General features: G+C 44.3%; 1 long non-coding RNA gene across 1 annotated transcript in view; it reads left to right on the forward strand.

Moving 5' to 3' along the window:
- The first annotated feature begins 9,370 nt into the window (after positions 1-9,370).
- Positions 9,371-26,700, forward strand: part of LOC310752045 — a 90,767-nt gene continuing 73,437 nt past the window's right edge. The window contains exon 1 of the long non-coding RNA XR_014542820.1: positions 9,371-9,510. This is a non-coding gene — a long non-coding RNA (uncharacterized lncRNA). The remainder of the gene's footprint in view (positions 9,511-26,700) is intronic.

A 26,700-nucleotide genomic window follows, 5' to 3' on the forward strand; every position in this document is an offset into this window, starting at 1 on the left:
GGAAGGGATGGGCCTCCCAGTCTCAGAAATGAAGGGTAGCTGCCTAAAGAGAGCCAGTGTGGTGTAGTGGTTAAGAGCGGTAGACTCGTAATCTGGTGAACCAGGTTCGCGTCTCTGCTCCTCCACATGCAGCTGCTGGGGTGACCTTGGGCTAGTCACACTTCTATGAAATCTCTCAGCCCCACTCACCTCACAGAGTGTTTCTTGTGTGGGAGGAAGGGAAAGGAGAATGTTAGCTGCTTTGAGACGCCTTCTGGTAGTGATAAAGCGGGATATCAAATCCAAACTCTTCTCTTCTTCACTTGGGCCAATGATTGGGAAGTGGAGATAAATCTCCTCATTGAACCTGGTGACAAGCAATGGCTTCGGACATGAATGGCAGAGTATTTTTGCAGGGGTACATATATTTAAGTCTTGAAAATGAGCTTTTTGCCATTTGCTTCCTCAAAATGTCCTTAACCAACGCTTCTACAAAAGGCTCCAAGGACACCTTTCAAATGATCAGTTTCTGCCCACAGGCTTGCAATCTGAAAAGCACAACAGAAAATTAAAACTATGTGAGGATGGCAGAGGTGATGAAGAGGCAACATACCTGCCATTGCCCCATATCTTAAGGGCTGTCAAGTGCATGATAGAACGTATCTGCTTTCTGTTGCTGCAGAAATGGCGGGGAAGCTGTGGCTGTCTCAGTGTTGTTGCACTCCAAATACCATCAAGCCAATAGTATAGCCCATAGCCTGGGGCCAAGGGTGGTTGGAGTTGTTGACCAAGGACATCTGGGGGACCACAGGTTCATCATCCCTATTGCAGAGAATAAGAACTGAACCAAAAAGTTCATAATGCAGTGGTACCTCAGGTTACATACGCTTCAGGTTACAGACTCCGCTAACCCAGAAATAGTGCTTCAGGTTAAGAACTTTGCTTCAGGATAAGAACAGAAATCGGGCTCCGCCAGCGCGGCAGCAGGAGGCCCTATTAGCTAAAGTGGTGCTTCAGGTTAAGAACAGGTTTCAGGTTAAGAACGGACCTCTGGAACGAATTAAGTACTTAACCTGAGGTACCACTGTACAAGGAATGCAATTTCTTTCAAGTGGAAATGAAGGTGAACTTCCCTGTGGCACAAGTGGTTTTACAATGGAACACACCAACACTGAAGCCACTGGCCACTCCTAGGTCAGATATTGCTTATTTAACTTTTTAAATATACTATTAACCTTCTTCAATCGACAGCATATGGTGAACCAAACATAAAATAGTCCCAACCAAAGAAGGGGCGTGTGTACTTGAAGGGAAAGGACATAAATCTTTGATAGAAATAAAATAACCTCTTATGTTTCTTAGAGTTTTCCGGTCTTCTCCCCTTGTTCAGCCCACAAAATTAAAAATTGCTTTTGTCTGGAAAACCCCCAGAACCCTTGGAAATGTAAAATAAATTTTCAAAAGGTGATAATTTCAGGGTTAGCAGGAGGACACTTTTCAGCCACCAAACGTGTGGGTAAACAAGGATCGCTTTAGATCCTTCCTGAGACATCTCAATGGGGTGGGCATTCCAAGAGTGGGGAGCCGCCTGTAAGAAGACCGTCTGATGGGGTCACAACTAAGTGAGACAAGCCCAGTGGTGACACCACCAATTGGCCTCCAAGGCTGTCCTGCGGCACTCTTTGTTGGCTTGATTTATTTTTTTATGATATAGACTTGCAGATTATGTTATAATCTCTCCTCTTCTTCCTCTTCTTCTTCAGTGGTGGTGGTAGTGCACATTGTTGTGGTTGTGGTTTTTGTTACGACTTGGATGCATGAATCAGCAATAAATTGTCTTACTCATCATCTTTTCAGATCCAGCATCCAGCAGTCCAAAATGGCCTGCAGCTACACTTCCACCTGTTGCACCCCATCCTGTTATCCAGTTGGCAGTCTGGGCTCGCTGAAACCAAGTTGTAGCTTTGGGGGCTTTGGGGGATTGGGCCAAGGATTGGGGGCCTTAGGAAATATTGGGAGGGGCTTAGGAGGCATTGGGGTGGGCTTTGGGGGTTCAAGTGGTGGCGGAGTGTCATCAAGTAGTCTCGCTATAAATCCTGCTGCCAGTGTTGGTTGCATAACTCAGTTACCACCATTGGAATTACTCATCCAGCCAGCTCCAGTTACTGTAATCATCCCAGGAGCAGTACCAACGGAATTAGTCATCCAGCCAGCTCCAGTTAATGTAATCATCCCAGGAGCAGTACTCGCTGCCACGTGTGAGCCACTTCGTGTGGGAGGATTCACCGCCTGTGGTGGCACATCGTCTGTGGGAGGAGGCCAGGGATACAGCCCCTCTAGATGCTATTCGTGCTATTAAAGAGAGCGCTCAGACCGGCAGAATACCCTCACCGGCAATTGACAAACTCGGCATGGCTTCACGGTGGATGATCTCATGGACACCTAGGTGCCAGAAACGCCAAGTGCCCACAGTTCAACCACCAAGTTACGGGATTTCCAGATGCTTGCCTCATCCATGTTTGTCTTACAAATGTGCAGCTGCTTCCTAAGATGTGTTGTTCTATTTGCTATGCATTTCTTCTTCCTCTGTGCTTTTGCTTTGGGACATATCTCCAGCTTACGGGCAAATCTTTGAATGTATCTAACCAGTATTCCTCCTGAATGCCATAGAGACACGATACAACTCTGAATGTATATGTATTATCTGTCCCATCAATATCTATGTTTGAATTACCTTACTGCAAAGCCTAGAAGATGTTTCTTCCTTTTTTTTCTGGAACGGAAAATATTCTCTGACTTCCTCTTTTGCATTAAACTTAGTTTCAGCATTGAACCTGTTCTCTGAGCGTTGTTTTTTTTAATGCTTCCCAATATGGAGGGCAAGTAATAATAATAATAATAATAATAATAATAATAATAATAATAATTTATTATTTATACCCCGCCCATCTGGCTGGGCCTCCCCAGCCACTCTGGGCGGCTTCCATAAAAACCAAAAATACAGTAAAATATCACACGTTAAAAACTTCCCTGAACAGGGCTGCCTTAAGATGTCTTCTGAATGTCAGGTAGTTGTTTATCGCTTTGACATCTGCTGGGAGGGCCTTCCACAGGGCGGGCGCCACTACCGAGAAGGCCCTCTGCCTGGTTCCCTGTAGCTTTGCTTCTCGCAATGAGGGAACCGCCAGAAGGCCCTCGGCACTGGACCTCAGCGTCCGGGCAGAATGATGGGAGTGGAGACGCTCCTTCAGGTATACTGGACCGAGGCCGTTTAGGGCTTTAAAGGTCAGCACCAACACTTTGAATTGTGCTCGGAAACGTACTGGGAAACGTACTGAGTCAGCGCTCCTGAGGAGAAAGCTGTTGCACAAGAGAATTTAGAAGCATTTTGTGGGTAAAACATTGGCTGGGTGAGGCGTCAGTTAGGCAGATTTGAATTGATTGACTAACTGAGCCCAAAGGGTACTCATTTATAGTTCCTCGTCATCATGGGGGGAAAAGTTACAAGTGGGATACAGCAGGGTTCTGCCTTAGGCCCATTGCTGTCCAACACTTTTCTAAATGACTTGGATGAAGGAAATGAGGAATTTGAAGATGACACCAAACTGGGAGGGGTAGCTAATGCCGCAGAAGACAGAATCAGAATTCAAAATGACCTTAACGGATTGGAGAACTGGACCAAAGCTAACATAATGAATTTCAATAGTAATAAATGTAAGGTTCTGTACTTCGGCAGGAAGAAGCAGCCACACAAACATAAGATGGGGAGGAGCACATGGCTTACTAGCAGTACATGTGAAAAGGATCTAGGGGTCTTAGCTGACCACCTGCTTAACATGGGTCAACAGTATGATGCAGCAGCAAAAAAAAGGTCATGCTACTCTAGGCTGCATCAACAGAAGTGTAGTGTCCAGATCAGGGGAAGTAATAGTAGCGCTCTATTCTGCCTTGGTCAGATGGCATCTGGAATACTGTGTCCAGTTCGGGATGCCACAGTTTAAGAAGGATGTTGACAACTGGAATGTGTGCAGAGGAGGGCAACCAAGATTATAAAGTGTATGGAAACCAAGCTGTACGAGGAACGTTGAGGGAGTTGGGTGTGTTTAGCCTGGAAATGAGGAGACCGAGAGGAGATATGACAGCCATCTTCAAATATCCCAAGGGCTACCAAATGGACAATGAGTGAGCTTGTTTTCTCCTGCACTGCTGGGTAGGATTTGAACCAATGGTTTCCAGTTACAAGAAATGAGATTCCAATTAAATACCAGGAAGAACTATTTCAAAGTGGAACAGACTCTCTTGGGAAGCTGCAGACTCTGCTTCCTTGGAGGTTTTTAAGCAGAGGTCGGTTGGCCCTCTGTCCTGGATGCTTCAGCTGAGATTCCTGCATTGCAGGGGGTTGGACTAGATGACCCTTGGGGTCCCTTCCAACTCTGCAGTTCTTTTATTCTATGATACTTCTGGATGAAATATTTTTTTTCCTATGAAATACCTTCCCAGCCCTGCCAACCAGCAACCCAAATAGTTCAGTGAGGCACTAACTGTTATTTGGTACTGCTCATATTGATCCAGAGCAAACTCCAACATATAGTTAGCAGAGTAAAGCTTAAACACGTTGCAAGATTTCCCAAAATAAACCAGAGGGAATTCATTCTTCATCCAGTAGAGCTTTAGTACTGAAGGTAAATGAGCATAATAGTCACAAATCCGTACATCTTCAGGATTAGCACAGTCCATAAGAAATCCAGTTGCAGCGGACTTAAACTTACAATAGCTTACAAAGCCACTTCCGCCCTACGGAGGAGGTGGGGGCTTCACGAATCCAAACACTGATCTTGATGACACTGATAATACATACACATTCAGAATTGTATTATGTTTCTACGGCATTCGAGAGCAATACAAATAGGATGAATTCAAATATTTGTGCCTCAATTGGAGATACATTCCACAATAAAACCACAGAAGAAGAAGAAGAAGAAGAAGAAGAAGAAGAAGAAGAAGAAGAAGAAGAAGAACACGACCTAGGAAGCCGCTGCATATTTGTAAGGCTAGCATGGATGAGCCAAACATCTGGAAATCCTGTAAACATGGTGGTTTAACTGGGGACGCTTGACATTTCTGGCACCAAGGCCCATGAGATAATCAATCGTGAAGCCATGCTGAGTTCGTCAATTGCCAGTGAGGGCATTCTGCTGGTCTGAGTGCTCCCTTTAATAGCATGAATAGCACCCAGAGCAGCCATATCCCAGGCCAGCTCCAAAGGAGGATGTGCTCCCACAGCCAGTATATCCTCCCACATGAACTGGCTCACACGAGGCAGAGAGTATTGGTCCTGGACATGTCAGAATACATGGAGCTTGCTGGACGACTGCTTCCGATGGTGGTAACTGAGTCATGCAATCAACACTGGCAACAGGATTTCTAGCGAGGCTACTTGATGACACTCCACCACCACTTGAACCCCCAAAGGCTCCATAGCCCCCATAGATCCCCATGAGCACAAAGGCATTGTATTCAGCACCAAAGCTAGGATACATTTTGGAGTGATGGATCCTGGATCTGAAAACATGATGAGCAAGCATTCATCCAATTTATTCATGATTCACACATCCAATTTATAACAAAACAAGGACCATAACAACAAGCCCTACCACCGCCAGTGAAGAAGGAGAGGAAGAAAAGGAGATTATAACACAATCTGCAATCCATTAAAAAAAACCCTATCATTAAAAAAACCCCGAATCCAGCAAGAGTGCAGCAGTACAGAATTGGAGGACTCTTGGTGGTGTCACCAACGGGTTTGTCTCCCTTGTGACCTCATGAGATGGTCTTCCTCCAGGCAGCTCCCCACTTTTGGAACACATTCCACACTGAAGTGTGTCTATCATCCTTATGATTAACTTTGAAAAAAAGATCTAAAAGCATTCTTGTTTACCTTTGTCTGTTCCTGTGAACCCTGAAATGATTACATGTTCATGCTTTTCTTTTATGTTTCTAGGAGTTGAACCCAATGCTAAGATACTATCTAGAATGTATAATCTGCTGTTGAAATGGAGTACTGAGGAAGTAACGGTAAAATCTGCTATGATTAAATGGGCACAAGATATAGGACATAATATTATGTTCGCTGACTGGGAGCAGTTGTGGACCACTGGGATTAAATTCACGGCATGTAATGCCCTAAGAGAGAATATTATGAAAATGATGTACAGGTGGTACATGACCCCAGTCAAGCTTGCAAAAATCTATCATTTGCCCGAGAACAAATGCTGGAAATGTAATGAAATTGAAGGTACATTCTTTCACCTTTGGTGGACATGTTCGAGGATCAAGGCTTTCTGGGAAATGATTTATAATGAAATGAAAAAGGTGCTTAAATGCACTTTCGTGAAGAAACCAGAAGCCTTTCTCCTAGGCATAGTTGGCCAATTGGTGCCAAAAAAGGATAGAACTTTCTTTATGTATGCTACAGCAGCAGCAAGAATACTTATCGCGAAGCATTGGAAGACGCAAGATCTACCCACCGTGGAAGAATGGCAGGTGCAAGTAATTGACTATATGGAAATGGCTGAGATGACCGGCATAATCCGAGACCAGGGAGAAGAGTTGGTGGAAGAAGATTGGAAGAAATTTAAAATTTATTTACAGAAGTATTGTAAAATATATGAATGTGGATGACATTGTAATAAAATGAAGGGGTTCTAGTAACAAGAGATGAAAATTTGAAACTATGATTTTGGGAGGTAAAATATTTAAGGATAAAGTAGCAGGATATGAATTTGCTGAACTAATTGCTAAAGAAGGATACAAAAAAGGGAGGCGTGAGGAAGTCAGGAAAATAAGTCAATCAAAGTTAAATAATTAGAAAAGAGCGATCTGTGTCTGTTTTATTGTATTGGTTGTGTTTGTATTGTATGTATTGTTGTGTTTCTTTTTTGTATGTGTGTCTTTTATTGTTTTAAGTTTGTAAACCGAATAAAATATTATTTTTTTAAAAAATAAAAGCATTCTTGTTTACCTTTGTCTGTTCCTGTGAACCCAGAAATGATTACATTTTCATGCTTTTCTTTTATGTTTCTAGGAGTTGAAGCTTGTCCAGACCCCTTAGAATCAACTATGTAGAGTGTAAGTGCACACCGCCTTTGTATATTTTAGACGTTGTAATAATTCAAACAGGAACAGGAATGGGACGTGGCTGGATGGATACACTGATGTTCATAGATGACATCTTGAACGGCAGCTGTTAATCTGAAAAAAAGGAGAGAAACACTTAGAATCATAGAATTGAAGAATTTGATTATGGCTATAGATGACATTGTGGAAAGGCAGTTCAAAATCTGAAAAAAGAGGGACATCTAGTCCAACCCCCTGCAATGCAGAAATCTAAACTCAAGCATCCATGACAGATGGCCCTTGACAGCCCCATAAATAACAGAGGCAAGGAAAGATTGAGAAAACACATGAAAAGAAAGAAAAGGAATTAACAAATTCCCCTCGAAAAGAGACAGTAAAACAGGACATTAAGATATTACAAATACAAAGATATTTCAATTACAGTTTTCAATTACAGCTGTTTGGGGAGTTGGGGCCTCCGTAATCAAATCTTCAGTGAAACCAATGCCTTCACTTTTGCAAAGACAATGCTGCGTTTTGGACAAAATCTGTGGCTCACACAAGTCCTTGTTTCCAGAAAAACAAGGACTTCTATCTCACCTAATTATTCACGGAAACTCAAGGTGGTAACAATTCTAGGCAGCCCAACAATAATATATTATGTACCATTCCCCATTCCCAACCCAAACTATTAACCTCTGAAGTCAAAAGCACAAAAAGAGAGGTCCTCTCCCACAATGTTTAGTTTAAAAGCAGACATACCAACACCAGGAGAAAACACGGGAGCTGGAGACAAGGGAAGCCTCAACCTGCTATCGGAAAAAAAACTTCTAGTAGAGCCCTTTTATACAGTTTCATTCATTTAATTAGCGCTAAAGAGCTAATTATTATATGCAATCTGGCTGCACTTCCTGGATATTTGTTGTTTGTGACCCTAAGCCCTAGAGGATTCCTATCAAATACATCTCAAGAAGATTCCTTTCATTTGGCATCAGGCCACCTCATTTAATTGCTGTGTGGTGTGGTTTCTACCCCACTTGATTAGTGTTTTGGAGGCTTAATGGGAGGGAGGCAATAAGCCAATGTTGGCCACAGTGGAGTGCCTGGTGGCTGCCAAGATGAGCAGTTGTCCATTGCAGTTTTCTGTACTGTTTGTACTTCTTTGGCACCTCCTGAATGGTGTTTGTACCACTTCCTCTTGGAGGAAGAAGGATGGCTTAGTCAATCCAATCCAATACTGCAGGGCTGATTAGAAAGCATGGGAGACTATGGGGTCATCCAGGCTCCATGACACCTGTCTCCTCTAAAGTCTACTTAGGAGTTCTGAGGTACTGAGTCAGTCCAGAAGAATCAAAATTGCTATATGTACCTAGGTGAAATTGCTATATGTACCTAGGCAAAAATGTCTAGACATTCATATGTCTAAATGTTCATATTAGTATTCATTCCACTTTTCTCTGTGGGAATTTCATGTGCTATAGTCATAAAAGTTCTCTTTCATTTGCAGTTGTGCTTGGCCTTGAGATAGATGCAGCAGCTCATTTTGGAAGTTCATTCTGTTCCTGTTAATTGGTTTGCTTTGTTGCACCTTTAATAGTTGGTGTTTCTGTGACAAAATAATTTTCTGGTGTTCTTTTTAATTAGCTGGAAGTATTCTCACCTTCATCATTATTGGTTTTGAGCCCCAATGACTGGTGAATCATTGCAAAGGCTGGAGTGTCTAGTGTATGACAGCTCAGCTCTATTCTGATCCATGTTCCTATAGTGTGAATACATGATCAGTATCTGCCACTTTAAACAGGATACCCTTAACCATGGAGGGGCAGGCAGAGGCTACAACCTCCCCTCCATCCAAGACTAGGCTTAGCCAATGCCTATCTGCCTTACAGAGTTGTGACAATTACAAGAACCCAAATGGTGGAGTCAATTTGCCAGTTGGGAAAAATTCTTGCCCAGCACCTAAATCTGGCGACCAGCAATGTCCATAGCAAGCTTGTACCATCTGAAAAACCCTAATGTGAGGATGGGAGGATGGGAGAACCAGTGCGGCATAAAAGAGGCCAAAAGTCCCAGCAGGCCAGCCATTTGTCCTTGCCATGGGCTTGGGACGAAACACCACTATTGGTCAGTTGGTCTCATGCCCAGGAGAACGCTCTCTAAATTCCTACCGCCATTGGCCAATTTGGCGGGAGGAAGATGATCTGGTCCACCATAAGCTGGTTCACAGGGGAGGCTTGGGGCCTGGCCACAAAGCCTGGAAAAAACAAACAGACATCTTGGAGGAAGGAGGAAATGGATTTTATCCAGCTTCCATCATTTTATGTTGGATGTAAGATGGGAAGATAGAGAAGAAGATTGCAGAAGTCATGCCAGATGATGGACGGCACACGGTCCCTCTCTCTTGCCCCCACCAGTGCGAGTAGGGATAAAGAGATTGACTGGAAGTCTCCTCTTGCCGTGTAGATGAAAGGATGGACCGAAATTCCAGTTTCAGGTTCTCATTTTTCCAACTGCAAGCTCACTCTGCCCTGTTTCCACACTGCATGAAACTGCATTGGTCATTATAAAAGATCCATTATAATGGATGTCCTGTATTGCACTTGGAAATGCTCAACCCTGCTGATTCTTCAAGAATCAATCAGACATGCTTGCCAGCATTGACTTTGCTTTCTGCTGCTCTAGTGAATACCAATTACAATAACCAATGGATTCCAATTATGTAGTGTTTGCAGACTTTTTCAATGGTGTTACAAATACACGTGATTTACCCTACATAAAAGGGGGTTTGCCTGTATTTGTTTATCAATTTGACATCTGACAGGAGGGTGTTCCACAGTGTGGGTGCCACTACCAACAAGGCCCTTTGCCTGGATCTCTATAATTTCATTTCCTGCTGTGAGGGAACCGCCAGAAGGTCCTCGGAGTTGGACCTCAATTTCTGGGCTGGATGATGGGGGTGGAGTTTTCCTCCACTTGCATTCAAACCATCTCCCAGCTTGTTTCAATGCCCTATGCTCTAGAGTATACCAGGGAACCAAGCAGGCTTCACAAAGCAGGAGAGGGGGCTCAGGAGTGAGTGTGTCAATGGCCCGAGCCATTCAGTTGTTACACAATTTGGCCATGACTTTGAAAGAAGCACCAGTCAAAGCTTGACTAATGGAAAAGGCGTTTGGGAATTATAATCCAACAACATCTGGAGGGCACTATGATGCTCACCTCTGGTCTACGCAAATTGAGACGCAAGCTGTCCTCCATGGTTTCATGCAGGAATCATTTCTCAGTCCTACTTGGAGGTGTTGGCGATTGAACCTAAGACCTGCTGTGTGTGATGCACTTATTGTACCACTGAGCCACAGCCCTTCTCTGTGACAGAAGCATTCTAATGTAAGCAGCAAAAGAGATTTTGGATTCATGGTTCTGATGTCTGTGTGGTGCCCATGATAGTCTCTCCAGTTTCCAAATGTGCTCCTGGGCCTAAATGGCTGGCAAACTCACAATGGTGAAAGAATACACACGTCAGTAAAATTATCTATGGCTTGTGAAGGCAACATAGGCCTAGCTGGGAAAGGCTTCCCAGTCCTGGTAAAAGTGGAAGGTTTGTTTTGACAAAATTAGCTCCCCACCTGACTATTATGGAGAGGTCTGAGGTGGTATGTGTGACCAAGGGCTATCCATAGGTGTCAGGAGCCCAGGCTGACATCTTGATAACACAGCACGCAAGTTGTAATTAGTTTGAAGATTTATTGCAAAATAAACAATCAGCCTTGGACGCTCTATTCAGTGTCAGGGGGAGAGGGAGCAGACATCTGACTGCTCCCAGCTGTCTGAGAGAAATGCAAGCTTTCCTGCTGCTGGCTGCTTCCTAACTCATGCTGTGCCTCTCTACTTGGCGCAGATGAGTTCATGACAACAGGTGTCTGAGCTACCCATAGTTGTCTATGGATAGTATGAACACCTGCTGTTTTTCATTTCTGAATCCAGTCTTAATTATGCCCACAGTAGTCCAGGAACATTGTGTCCCTAGACATATGAGCAGCTTTTCCCATCTACTTTTGATTGCATATGGCTACCCTGTAATATTGAAGAAATCAAAGCAGCACTTTAATTATGTGAGTTCACCAAAGCAGAGAGAGAGGACTCAAGGTGTTCAAGGGGGTTCATGCTCCAAGCCTTGTTCCCCCATAATAGTCGGCTTTCAGAATGAGTGTATTTGGTGGAGGGAATCACTTCCCCCTCTTAGGCATATCCATTGTGCTTTCTTTTTTCCTGTGACATTTGTATTAAGATTCATTGCAGGCTACCTGGACCCTCTCTCTTCATGGAGACAAGGAATACACACACACAGAAATCGCGCAGCAGCAGGAGGCCCCATTAACTAAAGTGGTGCTTCAGGTTAAGAATGGACCTCCAGAACGAATTAATTTCTTAACCCAAGGTACCACTGTACATGCAGAGAAATGCTAACCCTGCCTGGGGGTTTTTCTAGCCATTTCTTTTCCTGGTCAGAGCACTAAAGCTCCTGTCCTACTTGCTAATGTCCCTTTTCCACTATGTTCCCCTTTGCATTATGGAACTGTAGCTTTTTGATCTATATGCGGATGTCATTGGACATGTTGCCACCTTTTGTGTGTGTGCATGCTTCTGTTCTTCAGTGATTCCACCATGAAAAACCAGCGTGATGTAGTCGAAAGCCAACTGTGGCATAGTGGGAGCCCAGGGTTCAGATCCCCACTCAGCCATGAAAACAATGGGAAGATTACAATGTAAAACTTTGGAGATTTTCCAGCTTAACAGGGTTACAGATTTCTTTTTCTTTTTCTGGAAGCAACTAACATGGATAAGAATGCTAAATGAGATAGGACTTGGTTTCCAGAAGTGGCTTTTATAATTTATGAAAGGACAAATCAAACAGGGAAATCATCCGGGTAGGAAACATTGGGAAAATTGAATAAAGTGCCGTCTGAATGCAGGCAGGTTATGTATCCTTAGAAGTGACCGACTGCTCTGTTCCTTTGCAAGGGCACTGCTGCTCATAATGCATTGAAGGGGAGCAAGACGGTTTGAGCACATTACACTGATCCTGGTCCGACTATGCTGGCTAACGATTATTTTCTGGGTCCAATTCAAAGTGCTGGTTTTGACCTATAAAGCCTTAAAACGGCTCAGGACCACAACACCTCAAGGATGACCTCTTCCCATATGAACCTACCCGGACCCTGAGATCATCTTCTGAGGCCCTCCTTCGTGTGCCTCCTCCGCAAGAAGTCAGGAAGGTGGCAACATGAGAACGGGGCCTTCTCTGAGGTGCTCCTCATCTGTGGATGCGGCTGGAGGGCGGCTCCTCTGGCGGGAAACAGGCAGAGGCTGGACGTGGCGCCTCCCGGCTCAGCTGCCCACTTCATGCCGCGGTGGCCACGGTACGTGGAGGGTCCGGGCATGGCGCTGCTTTGGCACAGCATGACGGAGGTGGGCGAGTGCGACGAGCTGATGCCGGGAGGCACCGCGTCCAGCCTCCTCCTCTTCCCTGGCGCCCTCAAGAACTTGGCGCCCTGGCACCCCGCGCCACTAGCCTCTGTGGGTAAGACGCCGCTGCCTCTGGTTGATTTGATTGACATCCTATGCCCTTTTCAAATGTGGGTTATTGTTTTTATTTTATATATTGGGTTATTATTGAGTTATTGTTTTTATTTTATATATTGTGGACTTTTTTGTGAATCGCCCTGAGACCTCTGGGTATAGGACGGTACATAAATTAATTAAATAAATGAATTAAATGAATGAAGTTGCAGGGTGAAAGCGTAGGCAATATTGAGGTAGATGGACCAATGGCTGGCTTTGCTTAAGGAAGGTCGCTTTGAGGCTGATGTCCCTTGAATTCAATTTGGAGGGCTTTGTTTAAAGCAAACATATGTAGGGATTATAAGGGAAGTTTAAAAGGGCATCTTTAAAACAGATAAACCCATACCAGCATGGGAAGATGGGGTTTACACAAATCTCTAGAATTCAGTAGACAGGGGCCTTGTAGCCTAGACACACCTACATTCTTTATGGAGTGGAGTTGGCACCAATTTAATAAGTGTCTTAAATCATAAAAAGGAGTCAACAACAGGATAATGAAAGGGGAATGGAATTGGATAAAACACCTGCTAATGAGTACAGGGTGGTTCAGGATGAAGTCCGCTTCCAATAATTAGTCAGGGCCTTTGGGGGTAGGACACCTGAAGGCAGTTTTTGTCTACAAGGGAGGGATTTGCGGTCCTAGAATTGTATAAAAGGACTTGCTGCCCACGATTCTAACAACAGCTCCCCTCACCTTCACCTGAGTACTTCTCTTCAGACGTTGGTAAGAGAGAGAACTCCATGCCTTTTGCTGCCTCTTCCTTTCCAAACTTCACTCTCTCTATCTCCTTCTTTGAACCTAGATCTGCTTCTCTTTGCTCATCTTCTTTGTCACTTTGGAAGGTTATGTGGGAATGTTGAGGGTGGAAGGAGAGGATATATTGTTTATAAATATCCTTCCTAACTTGCGTTAGCTGTTGCAAACTCACGTGAGTTTCTTAAGATAATACGCAATTCAATCTGGCTTGTCCAGATTGAAATGTGTTCTAATATTTTCCTGGTAAGACCCCTTGAATCTCTCCTAAAAGAATAAAGACACCTCAGTCTTATTCATAAGCAATAAAAAGAAAGTTTACTCATGATCAGGCAGAGGACAGTGTGATCGCTGAAGGCAGGCTTAAGGCTTAAAATTCCAAACTTATTCTCACAGTGTTATCCCATAAGGGACCTGGGGGACTGCTTGGCTGGATGCCAGCCGTTCATTCCAGGAAGTTTACAGGACAAAAAGAAGGTGGAAAAGAGAGAGAGAGTGGCAGCATGCCTTGTCCTTTTACCAGGTCTGGAAAGGCCATGCCCACCCACTAGTCACATGCAAAGAAGGATAATCCAGGCCAGGAGGAACAGGACGTTTCGACTGGCTGAACCAAACATTCCCTTGCATGTCCACTCTAGCAAAACAAGGAATGCTGTATTTGACTGCTCCCAGTCGATTACATCCCACAGGTTAGAGATGCAGAAAGGCTCATTTCATACGGAGTCACAGCAATGGTCTGTCTCTCTACAGCTGGGATGGGGAATATCTATTGTCTTCACAGAGTTAAAGGACTACAACTCCCATCATTCCTGGCCATTGGCTGTACCAACTGGGCCTGATGGGTCTTGGAGTCCAACAGCATTTGAAGGGCCACAGAAGCCCCACCCCAATTCCTGGTCTACACTGACTCTCCCCGGTTTCAGGGAAGGTCCTTCTCCTGCCTTACATTGAGATGCCAGGTATTGAACTTGGCCTGTTTTGAATGCTATGCATGTTCTCTACTATTGTGCTACAGCCTTTCCTCTATCAGGAGAAACAAGCTATACCTCCGGGTAGAGCCTGCTCTGGAAGGGATGGGCCTCCCAGTCTCAGAAATGAAGGATAGCTGCCTAAAGAGAGCCAGTGTGGTGTAGTGGTTAAGAGCGGTAGACTCGTAATCTGGTGAACCAGGTTCGCGTCTCTGCTCCTCCACATGCAGCTGCTGGGGTGACCTTGGGCTAGTCACACTTCTATGAAATCTCTCAGCCCCACTCACCTCACAGAGTGTTTCTTGTGTGGGAGGAAGGGAAAGGAGAATGTTAGCTGCTTTGAGACGCCTTCTGGTAGTGATAAAGCGGGATATCAAATCCAAACTCTTCTCTTCTTCACTTGGGCCAATGATTGGGAAGTGGAGATAAATCTCCTCATTGAACCTGGTGACAAGCAATGGCTTCGGACATGAATGGCAGAGTATTTTTGCAGGGGTACATATATTTAGAGTCTTGAAAATGAGCTTTTTGCCATTTGCTTCCTCAAAATGTCCTGAACCAACGCTTCTACAAAAGGCTCCAAGGACACCTTTCAAATGATCAGTTTCTGCCCACAGGCTTGCAATCTGAAAAGCACAACAGAAAATTAAAACTATGTGAGGATGGCAGAGGTGATGAAGAGGCAACATACCTGCCATTGCCCCATATCTTAAGGGCTGTCAAGTGCATGATAGAACAGATCTGCTTTCTGTTGCTGCAGAAATGGCGGGGAAGCTGTGGCTGTCTCGGTGTTGTTGCACTCCAAATACCATCAAGCCAATAGTATAGCCCATAGCCTGGGGCCAAGGGTGGTTGGAGTTGTTGACCAAGGACATCTGGGGGACCACAGGTTCATCATCCCTATTGTAGAGAATAAGAACTGAACCAAAAAGTTCACAATGCAGTGGTACCTCAGGTTACATACGCTTCAGGTTACAGACTCCGCTAACCCAGAAATAGTGCTTCAGGTTAAGAACTTTGCTTCAGGATAAGAACAGAAATCGGGCTCCGCCAGCGCGGCAGCAGGAGGCCCTATTAGCTAAAGTGGTGCTTCAGGTTAAGAACAGGTTTCAGGTTAAGAACGGACCTCTGGAACGAATTAAGTACTTAACCTGAGGTACCACTGTACAAGGAATGCAATTTCTTTCAAGTGGAAATGAAGGTGAACTTCCCTGTGGCACAAGTGGTTTTACAATGGAACACACCAACACTGAAGCCACTGGCCACTCCTAGGTCAGATATTGCTTATTTAACTTTTTTTATATACTATTAACCTTCTTCAATCGACAGCATATGGTGAACCAAACATAAAATAGTCCCAGTCAAGGAAGGGGCGTGTGTACGTGAAGGGAAAGGGCATAAATCTTTGATAGAAATAAAATAACCTCTTATGTTTCTTAGAGTTTTCCAGTCTTCTCCCCTTGTTCAGCCCACAAAATTAAAAATTGCTTTTGTCTGGAAAACCCCCAGAACCCTTGGAAATGTAAAATAAATTTTCCAAAGGTGATAATTTCAGGGTTAGCAGGAGGACACTTTTCAGCCACCAAACGTGTGGGTAAACAAGGATGCCTTTAGATCCTTCCTGAGACATCTCAGTGGGGTGGGCATTCCAAGAGTGGGGAGCCGCCTGTAAGAAGACCGTCTGATGGGGTCACAACTAAGTGAGACAAGCCCAGTGGTGACACCACCAATTGGCCTCCAAGGCTGTTCTGCGGCACTCTTTGTTGGCTTGATTTATTTTTTTATGATATAGACTTGCAGATTATGTTATAATCTCTCCTCTTCTTCCTCTTCTTCTTCAGTGGTGGTGGTAGTGCACATTGTTGTGGTTGTGGTTTTTGTTACGACTTGGATGCATGAATCAGCAATAAATTGTCTTACTCATCATCTTTTCAGATCCAGCATCCAGCAGTCCAAAATGGCCTGCGGCTACACTTCCACCTGTTGCACCCCATCCTGTTATCCAGTTGGCAGTCTGGGCTCGCTGAAACCAAGTTGTGGCTTTGGGGGCTTTGGGGGATTGGGCCAAGGATTGGGGGCCTTAGGAAATATTGGGAGGGGCTTAGGAGGCATTGGGGTGGGCTTTGGGGGTTCAAGTGGTGGCGGAGTGTCATCAAGTAGTCTCGCTATAAATCCTGCTGCCAGTGTTGGTTGCATAACTCAGGTACCACCATCGGAAATAATCATCCAGCCAGCTCCAGTTAATGTAATCATCCCAGGAGCAGTACTCGCTGCCACGTGTGAGCCACTTCGTGTGGGAGGATACACCGCCTGTGGTGGCACATCGTCTGTGGGAGGAGGCCAGGGATACAGCCCCTCTAGATGCTATTCGTGCTATTAAAGAGAGCGCTCAGACCGGCAGAATACCCTCACCGGCAATTGACAAACTCGGCATGGCTTGACGGTGGATGATCTCATGGACACCTAGGTGCCAGAAACGCCAAGTGCCCACAGTTCAACCACCAAGTTACGGGGTTTCCAGATGCTTTCTTCATCCATGTTTGTCTTACAAATGTGCAGCTGCTTCCTAAGATGTGTTGTTCTATTTGCTATGCATTTCTTCTTCCTCTGTGCTTTTGCTTTGGGACATATCTCCAGCTTACGGGCAAATCTTTGAATGTATCTAACCAGTATTCCTCCTGAATGCCATAGAGACACGATACAACTCTGAATGTATATGTATTATCTGTCCCATCAATATCTATGTTTGAATTACCTTACTGCAAAGCCTAGAAGATGTTTCTTCCTTTTTTTTCTGTAACGGAAAATATTCTCTGACTTCCTCTTTTGCATTAAACTTAGTTTCAGCATTGAACCTGTTCTCTGAGGGTTGTTTTTTTTAATGCCTCCCAATATGGAGAGCAAGTCAGTGCTCCTGAGGAGAAAGCTGTTGCACAAGAGAATTTAGAAGCATTTTGTGAGTAAAACGTTGGCTGGGTGAGGTGTCAGTTAGGCAGATTTGAATTGATTGACTAACTGAGCCCAAAGGGTACTCATTTATAGTTCCTCGTCATCATGGGGGGAAAAGTTACAAGTGGGATACAGCAGGGTTCTGCCTTAGGCCCATTGCTGTCCAACACTTTTCTAAATGACTTGGATGAAGGAAATGAGGAATTTGAAGATGACACCAAACTGGGAGGGGTAGCTAATGCCGCAGAAGACAGAATCAGAATTCAAAATGACCTTAACGGATTGGAGAACTGGACCAAAGCTAACATAATGAATTTCAATAGTAATAAATGTAAGGTTCTGTACTTCGGCAGGAAGAAGCAGCCACACAAACATAAGATGGGGAGGAGCACATGGCTTACTAGCAGTACATGTGAAAAGGATCTAGGGGTCTTAGCTGACCACCTGCTTAACATCGGTCAACAGTATGATGCAGCACCAAAACAAAGGTCATGCTACTCTAGGCTGCCTCAGCAGAAGTGTAGTGTCCAGATCAGGGGAAGTAACAGTACTGCTCTATTCTGCCTTGGTCTGATGGCATCTGGAATACTGTGTCCAGTTCGGGATGCCACAGTTTAAGAAGAATGTTGACATCTGGAATGTGTGCAGAGGAGGGCAACCAAGATTATCAAGTGTATGGAAACCAAGCCGTACGAGGAATGGTTGAGGGAGTTGGGTGTGTTTAGCCTGGAAAAGAGGAGAACGAGAGGAGATATGACAGCCATCTTCAAATATCCCAAGGGATACCAAATGGACAATGAGCAAGCTTGTTTTCTCCTGCACTGCTGGGCAGGATTGGAACCAATGGTTTCCAGTTACAAGAAATGAGATTCCAATTAAATACGAGGAAGAACTTTATGACACTAAGAACTATTCCAAAGTGGAACAGACTCTCTTGGGAAGTTGCAGACTCTGCTTCCTTGGAGGTTTTTAAGCAGAGGTCGGTTGGTCTTCTGTCCTGGATGCTTCAGCTGAGATTCCTGCATTGCAGGGGGTTGGACTAGATGACCCTTGGGGTCCCTTCCAACTCTGCAGTTCTTTTATTCTATGATACTTCTGGATGAATTATTTTTTCCCCTATAAAAATACCTTCCCAGCCCTGCCAACCAGCAACCCAAATAGTTCAGTGAGGCACTAACTGTTATTTGGTACTGCTCATATTGATCCAGAGCAAACTCCAACATATAGTTAGCAGAGTAAAGCTTAAACATGTTGCAAGATCCCCCAAAATGAACCAGAGGGAATTCATTCTTCATCCAGCAGAGCTTTAGTACTGAAGGTAAATGAGCATAATAGTCACAAATCCGTACATCTTCAGGATTAGCACAGTCCATAAGAAATCCAGTTGCAGCGGACTTAAACTTATAATAGCTTACAAAGCCACTTCCGCCCTACGGAGGAGGTGGGGGCTTCACGAACCCACCACGCGAGCGGCAGCTGGAGCCCAGCCCCAGGCGATTGGGGAGATTCCCAGCCGCGTCATCCCCTGGCCAGCCAATTGGCTGGCTCTGGGGGCGTGGCCTGCCCTATTTAAGGCAGGACACGGCCGGGGATCTCCCTCTTTCCCCACCTGCCAGCTGTTCCTGCTTTTCCCACCCTCCCTCCCTATAAGGTTTTCATTCCTTGAGCTTGCTATGGACCTTGGTTGGTCGCCATTGAGGGGCCTGGTAGGAATTTTCCCACTTGGCAAATTGGCCCCACCCACTTGGTTTTTGCCTACCTCATAGCAAATCGCCACAACTTTCTTGGTATTGGCGGTTAGGCATTGGTATTGTTCTGTAGATGGAAGAAGGGAGGTAGCGCCATCACCTGCCCCATGTATTGAAGGGTAGTCCGATAAAGGATTCCGGGGGGCGTGGCCCTCTCCGAAGCCTAGGGAGGTGAGGGCCTAAGGCACACCCCCTATCAGTGACCCTGGAGGAGTTTCTAGTTGATGTGCATCAGCAGGACTTCCCCTACTGGTGGTTAACCCTTCCCAGACTTCAAGCGGATGGGCTGAAGTCGGATATAGCCAGTTAGGATCAATGTCTAAGCCAATACTGCTCATCACCAGTAACCAATAAAGTTGTGGCCTTATATAGCCCATTAACCTTAATAATTGTGTCATGTGTCATTATTTCCACTGGGGGGGGACTCACAGGCAATAAGATTAAAACCTTAACTCTAAGCATACTATATAAAAGCCACCCCACCTGAAGAAAAAAGAGACAGAAAATGAAGCTGAGGCTCCTTCTGGCCTGTTCTTGTAGTCAGCCTGACCTTGATGGAAAGAAATAATGCAACCAGTTTGAACCAGCTGTTCAACTTCTCTGAAGGAATAACCAAAATGTCAAGGACCTTCTGCTTCTTGCTAGGCAGAATAGATTCTTGCTTGCCAGCTAGAAACTTCCAGCTTGTACCACACAGAGAAGCTTCCAGAACCTTCTTGAATTGGTTAGAATAGAAAAGATCTCTACACATTAGATCAATACGTTCTGTACCAAAAAAATGCATACCAAACACTAACAGCCAGGGTTTGGTGGGTGGGAAGTTTGCAGAGCAAAATGGTTCCACTCCCTCATGGGTTAGGTCTTTAAAATGAGCACCCACACTATATTGTGGGTGCCTTTTGCGGGATTGCATGCGGTGCTACAGTTCCCAACGAACTTGCTAGTACAGTGGTACCTCGGGTTAAGAACTTAATACGTTCTGGAGGTCCATTCTTAACTTGAAACTGTTCTTAAACTGAGGTACCACTTTAGCTAATGGGGCCTTCTGCTGCCGCTGTGCCGCCAGAGCACAATTTCTGTTCTCATCCTGAAGCAAAGTTCTTAACCCGAGGTACTATTTCTGGGTTAGCGGAGCCTGTAACCTGAAGCGAGGTACCACTGGAAAAGGGGGCAGGCGTGCTTCTCAGTGTATTATTCAGAGGTTCACACCCAGCCTCAGCTTTAAGTTTCATTTCCTGGGAAGTGGAAACTAGGTGGTAACTATTTTTTGACTGATTTATATATGGAACTGTTTTTAATTGTTCTTACCCTTTTTATGGTTGCACCAGTTTTATTTTTATGTAATTGCATATTTTATTGTAATAACACACTATGGAACCTTATGGCAAATGGCAGGTAAGAATTCAATTCAAATCAGATCAGATCAGCAATATTGGTAAAACCACAATGTAAGATTTTTGTTTCTTACAATACTTGTAAATGAGTCAGGAAGATTCTTTTAAGTCAGTGAGAGGAATTCTGAAGCCGCTGATGAAAGGAGGGGAAACTAGGGGAAGCCATTAAGTGAATGATTAGCCTTTGAATTTATGCTGCTGTGCATTTAACATGGGATATCCTGGATTTGGTAATTGGACACTGGGCAAACAAGATTTCACAAAGGCCATTCTGCACTGAGCCATGCATTTTAGGGATGGTAGAGATGTTCAGTTCAGGCAGAAGTCCTTTTGTGGGCTTTCAATGTAATCCTGCTTTCCCCACCTCTCCCTCTCCCTCTCCCTCTCCCTCCCTCTCTCTCTCTCTCTCTCTCTCTCTCTCTCTCTTGCTATTTTTCAAAAATTAATCCTGCATCCAACACAGAGGCAATGAGCTTGTGCCTGAACCAAGGCTCAAGGAAATATGAAAGGGGCCATATGGTTGAGGTACTGATTCTGCAGCTTTTAACTAAAAATAAAACAGAACACTTTATGAAGAAAGAAACCTGCTCCAGCATTACTTGATTGGAATGTAAGCAGAAAATGGGTATAGAGAGTGCTGTCAATGGAGGGCAACTTAAAATCATTAGAATATCACAATGGCTAACTCTGAGGCCAAATTTGCCCAAGTAGTCACATTATGTGACCCATGAGAGCAGCAAAATAATCAGCAGGGCCGTCTTAAGCATATCCGGTGCAGTCGTGCAAAGCTCCCTCCAGCGCCCGCCCCCCCAGTTTCCCAGAGTTGTCCACCTTCTTTTAGGGAGGATGGCGCTGCCGTCAGGGCTGGAGGAGGCAGAGGCTGGGCGCAGTGGCTCCCGGCTCAGCTGGCCGCTTCGTGCCACGATGGCCATGGTAGGCAGAGGTTCCAGGCATGGCGCTGCTTCGGCGCGGCATGGTGGAGGTGGGCGAAGGCAGTGCCCTCCAGAACTTGGCGCCCGGTGACCCATGCCACTAGCCTCTTTGAGTAAGACGCCCCTGATAATCAGGCTGTACAAAGGTGATGGGTTATAATCAGGCAGCAAAAGGGTTGGCATGGCAGTGGGTCCCAGTGATGCCACAGAGACCTATAAGCTCAGCTAACTAGCCAGGCTAGAGGCCTTGTGCCTTATCTTGTGCTAGGAGCAGCTTTACTCCCAAGGTTGTAAACACATTCCTAAGTGTCTACATCTGACAATGAGACGTGTTCTGCTCAAACGTCCTAACCCCCCTCAGGTAGAAAGGAATGCAAAGAGATCACATGTAGCGGGGGCTGCTTAGAGAGAGAGTCCTTTGCTTCCTTGCCTAATGAATATGTAATGAAGGAAAGACCATACATGGCATAATGAGTATTGTGTCGTAACTTTAGATTGGAGGAAGTTTATGCATAGGTATTGATTTAATAGATTACAGCTACCCTGTTTCCCCGAAAGCAAGACATCCCCCGAAAATAAGACCTACAGTGGTGCCCCGCAAGACGAATGCCTCGCAAAACGAAAAACGCGCAAGACGAAAGGGTTTTTCGGTTTTTGCGTCGCTTCGCAAGACGATTTTCCCTATGGGCTTGCTTCACAAGACGAAACATCTTGCGAGTTCTTGCGAGTTTCTCCCTTTTTCTTAAAGCCGCTAAGCCGTTAATAGCCGCTAAGCCACTAATAGCCGCTAAGCCACTAATAGCCGCTAAGCCACTAATAGCCGCTAAGCCGCTAATAGCTGTGCTTCACAAGATGAAAAAACCGCAAGACGAAGAGACTTGCGGAACGGATTAATTTCGTCTTGCGAGGCACCACTGTACTTCCAGTTTTGCCTCTCACTGTAATATAAGGCATCCACCGAGAATAAGGCCTCTCCGGAATATAAGGCCCCCAAAGCTACTGTAAGGCGCCTGACTCCTCTGGACCGTAGCGGCGGGTGCTGCCACGCAGCTCACTGATTGGCCGCAGCGCAGCCAGAGCTGTTAAGGCAGTGCGAGGTCTTTTTAAATCAGAGAGCCCGTGCTGCCGCCAGGACAAGGTGCCACCTGCTGCTTGCTCTGCCCTGACGGAGTCTGGATGACTCACAATTAGACAATAAATGTGTACCGTATTCTTCTTCATGGAAAAATAAGACATCCCCTGAAAATAAGACCTAGTCCATCTTTGGGAGCAAAAATTAATATAAGAAACTGTCTTCTTTTCGGGGAAACAGGGTATGTATATTAAGAAGGCCCCACCCTTTTGGTCTTGCTCAGCTTTTGGAGAGTGATCCCACTGAGCCATTATTGCTGGCAATAAAACCCTTTGTTTTCTCACCGCCGCATGGAGATTTCCTTCAGCCTCGAACGTTGATTTTGCTACACCAGGATCAGTTCATCATTCCACAAGCCCCACGTTGAGGGAATAGATCCGCTGGGTTTTCTTTTTTTTCTTTTTCTTTTTTTTATAATATTTTTTATTTTTTCCATATAAACACCACATACATAAACATACAAAGACAAAAAACAGAACAAAAGAAAAAACATGTATCATTTCATATCCTAATTTCTTATACCTTTCTTCCCCGACTTCCTCATGCCTCCCTTTTCTGTATTCCAAATTCTTATCGATTGTTCAGCAAATCTTCCCTTATTTTAATTTAAATTTAGACTAATCTTCCTTATTCTCCTTGTCTTAACCATAGCTAATAGTAACCATTTACTTTCCAGTCCAACATCATTCTAACTTTCATTAATTTTGTAATATTTCTTTAGATAGTCTTTAAATTTTTTCCATTCTTCTTGCGCTGCTTCTCTTCCCTGGTTTCGGATTCTGCTCGTCATTTCTGCCAAACCCATGTAGTCTATCACCTTCATCTGCCATTCTTCCAGTGTGGGTAGCTCTTGCGTCTTCCAGTACTTCGCGATGAGTATCCTAGCTGCTGTTGTGGCATACATAAAGAAAGTTATATCCGTCTTTAACACCCCTTGGCCGACAATACCCAAGAGAAAGGCCTCTGGTTTCTTGGGGAAAGTATATTTAAATACCTTTTTAAGTTCATTATAGATCATTTCCCAGAATGCCTTAATCTTCGGGCAAGTCCACCAAAGGTGAAAAAATGTACCTTCAGTTTCTTTACATTTCCAACATTTATTGTCAGGCAAATGGTAAATCTTTGCAAGCTTGACTGGGGTTATGTACCACCTGTATATCATTTTCATAATGTTTTCTCTTAAGGCATTACATGCCGCAAATTTCATCCCGGTGGTCCACAACTTTTCCCAATCAGCAAACAAAATATTATGACCAATGTCCTGAGCCCATTTAATCATGGCCGATTTAACCGTTTCATCTTGTGTATTCCATTTCAGCAGCAAATTGTACATTTTTGACAAATTCATAGTACTGGGTTCTAACAGTTCTGTCTGCAATTTTGATTTTTCCACCTGGAAGCCAATTTTACTGTCCAGTTTAAACGCTTCATTTATTTGATGATAGTGCAACCAATCTCTCACCTTCCCTTTGAATTTCTCAAAGCTCTGCAATCTCAGTTTATCCCCTTCCTTCTCCAAAATTTCCCAGTATCTTGGCCACTTGGACTCCATATTTAACTTTTTAACTGCCTTAGCTTCCATTGGCGACAGCCACCTTGGAGTTTTATTTTCCAGCAAATCTTTATATCTAACCCAGACATTTAATAGTGCTTTTCTGACAATATGATTTTTAAAACTTTTATGTGCTTTAACCTTGTCATACCACAAATATGCATGCCACCCAAAAATATTGTTAAAACCTTCCAAATCCAAAATGTCTGTGTTTTCAAGAAGCAGCCATTCTTTCAGCCAGCAAAAAGCTGCCGCTTCATGGGGAGGTTTTCAACCTCCCCATGAAGTCAGCCAGCGTTGAACCTTGCCATGGTGCAAATCAAGTAAGGAAGTTCTCAATGGGGGAGCAGGGTGCAGATTCCAACCAGGCAGATATTCAACCCAAGCTTGGGGGTGTCTTAACCAATCCTCCCCTCAGGATGCTAATGGCCCCCCAATAGTGTGTTAATAGTTCCCAATGCCTTTTCTGCCCTCATACAAAAACGTTCTTCCGCCTAACAAGGAAGCTCATAATTTCACTGAGGGAAAGGTGAAAGAGCAAAGGCATTCCACACTTAATGGGCATGGAACGGTTCTTGCAACAGACTATTCTGCTTTTGTAGAATACAGCAGTACAGTATTCCATGAGCTGTACTGTTTTAAGGGTGCTCAAAACAGGGAGGGAAGCCATGACTGCTGAAAGTTGTATCATAGTGTGTCTAATCTATGCTGCAATTTTGGTCTGAGGACAATAATAGACATACACAGACGTAACAGCTAGCTCAGTGTTCTGGATTAGTGCAAGGAAAAAATGTTGGTGTTGATGTTGGAGTGAGGAGAAAACATTAAAGAAACCCAAAGAAAACAAGTTCTATGCTGAAACTAAGTTTAATGGGAAAGAAGAAGTCAGAGGACATTTTACATTCCAGAAACAAAGGAAGAACCACCTTCAAGGCTTTGCAGTAATTCAGATGTTGGTATTGATTACAAAGATCATACATGCACATTCAGAGTTGTATCATGTTTCGAGTGGAATACAAGTTGGAAGCATTCAAAAAATTGCCTCTTAGCTGGAGATAAATTCCAAAGCAAAAGCAAAGAAGGGGGAGGGGGAGGAGGAGGAGGAGGAGGAGGAGGAGGAGGAGAAAAGCCTAGTGAATAGAGGTTGGGATCAACACATCCTAGGAAGCAGCCTCACATTTGTCAGAAAAACATGGATGAGCCAAGCATCCGGGCATCCTGCAAACGGGACGCTTGGCATTTCTGGCACTTAGGCCCATGAGATCATCAATCGTAAAACAAGCCATCCCAAGTTTGTCAATTGCCAGCCTGGGCATTCTGCTGCTCTGAGTGCTCCCTTTAATAGCATGAATAATGTCTAATTGGATATATTACTGGTCCCGGGATACGCACAACAAATCGAACTGGGTTGATTCGTACCTCAGTTGGTGGTAGGATCCCAGTCATTAAACCAACATTGGCAGCAGACATTTTAGAGTGATGCAGCTAGATCTGAAATGATGAGAAGCAGACATTCAGCCAATTTATTCATGTTTCAATCAGCCAATTTGTAATAATCATGATAACAACAACAGCAACAACCATCAGCACCAGTGAAGAACAAGAAGAAGAGATAGCTGGACTTAAATTCCATAGCAAAAGCACAGAAGAAGAAGAAGAAGAGCATAGTGACATAACAGTTAGCCCAGTGTTCTGGATCAGTGCAAGGAAAAAATGTGGGTGTTGATGTTGGAGTGAGGAGGAAACATTAAAGAAACCCACAGAGAACAGGTTCTATGCTGAAACTAAGTTTAATGGGAAAGAAGAAGTCAGAGGACATTTTACATTCCAGAAACAAAGGAAGAACCACCTTCAAGGCTTTGCAGTAATTCAGACATTGATATTGATTACAAAGATCATACATGCACATTCAGAGTTGTATCATGTTTCGAGTGGAATACAAGTTGGAAGCATTAAAAAAATGCCCCTTAGCTGGACTTAAATTCCATAGCAAAAGCAAAGAAGAAGAAGAAGAAGAAGAAGAAGAAGAAGAAGAAGAAGAAGAAGAAGAAGAAGAAGAAGGAGAAGAAGAAGAAGAAGAGCCTAGTGAATAGAGGTTGGGTGAGGAAACAGCCTCACATTTGTAAGAAAAACATGGATGAGTCAGGCATCTGGGCATCCTGCAAACAGGACGCTTGGCATTTCTGGCACTTAGGCCCATGAGATCATCAATCGTAAAGCAAGCCATGCCATGTTTGTCAATTGCCAGTCTGGGCATTCTGCTGCTCTGAGTGCTCCCTTTAATACTATGAATAATGTCTAATTGGCAGAGAGTATTGGTTTCAGGAGAATCACAACAAATCGAACTTGGATGACAATTACCCCAGTTAGTAGCATCCGATTCATTAAATCAACACTGGCAGCAGCATTTTTTTTTTTTTTGGCTACATTTTTATTTGAGCATTACCCCCCCCTGGTGCTTTCTTTTTTAAAAATTTATTTATATTCATTCTAACAATGGGTACCCATTCCCTATGATCTCTCCAGCAAGCCTATTCACCCTGTAAAAAATTGGACA

This window comes from Podarcis filfolensis (assembly GCF_964270895.1).
Source record: "Podarcis filfolensis genome assembly, chromosome: 16".
In the NCBI taxonomy this organism is placed as follows: Eukaryota; Metazoa; Chordata; class Lepidosauria; order Squamata; family Lacertidae; genus Podarcis; species Podarcis filfolensis.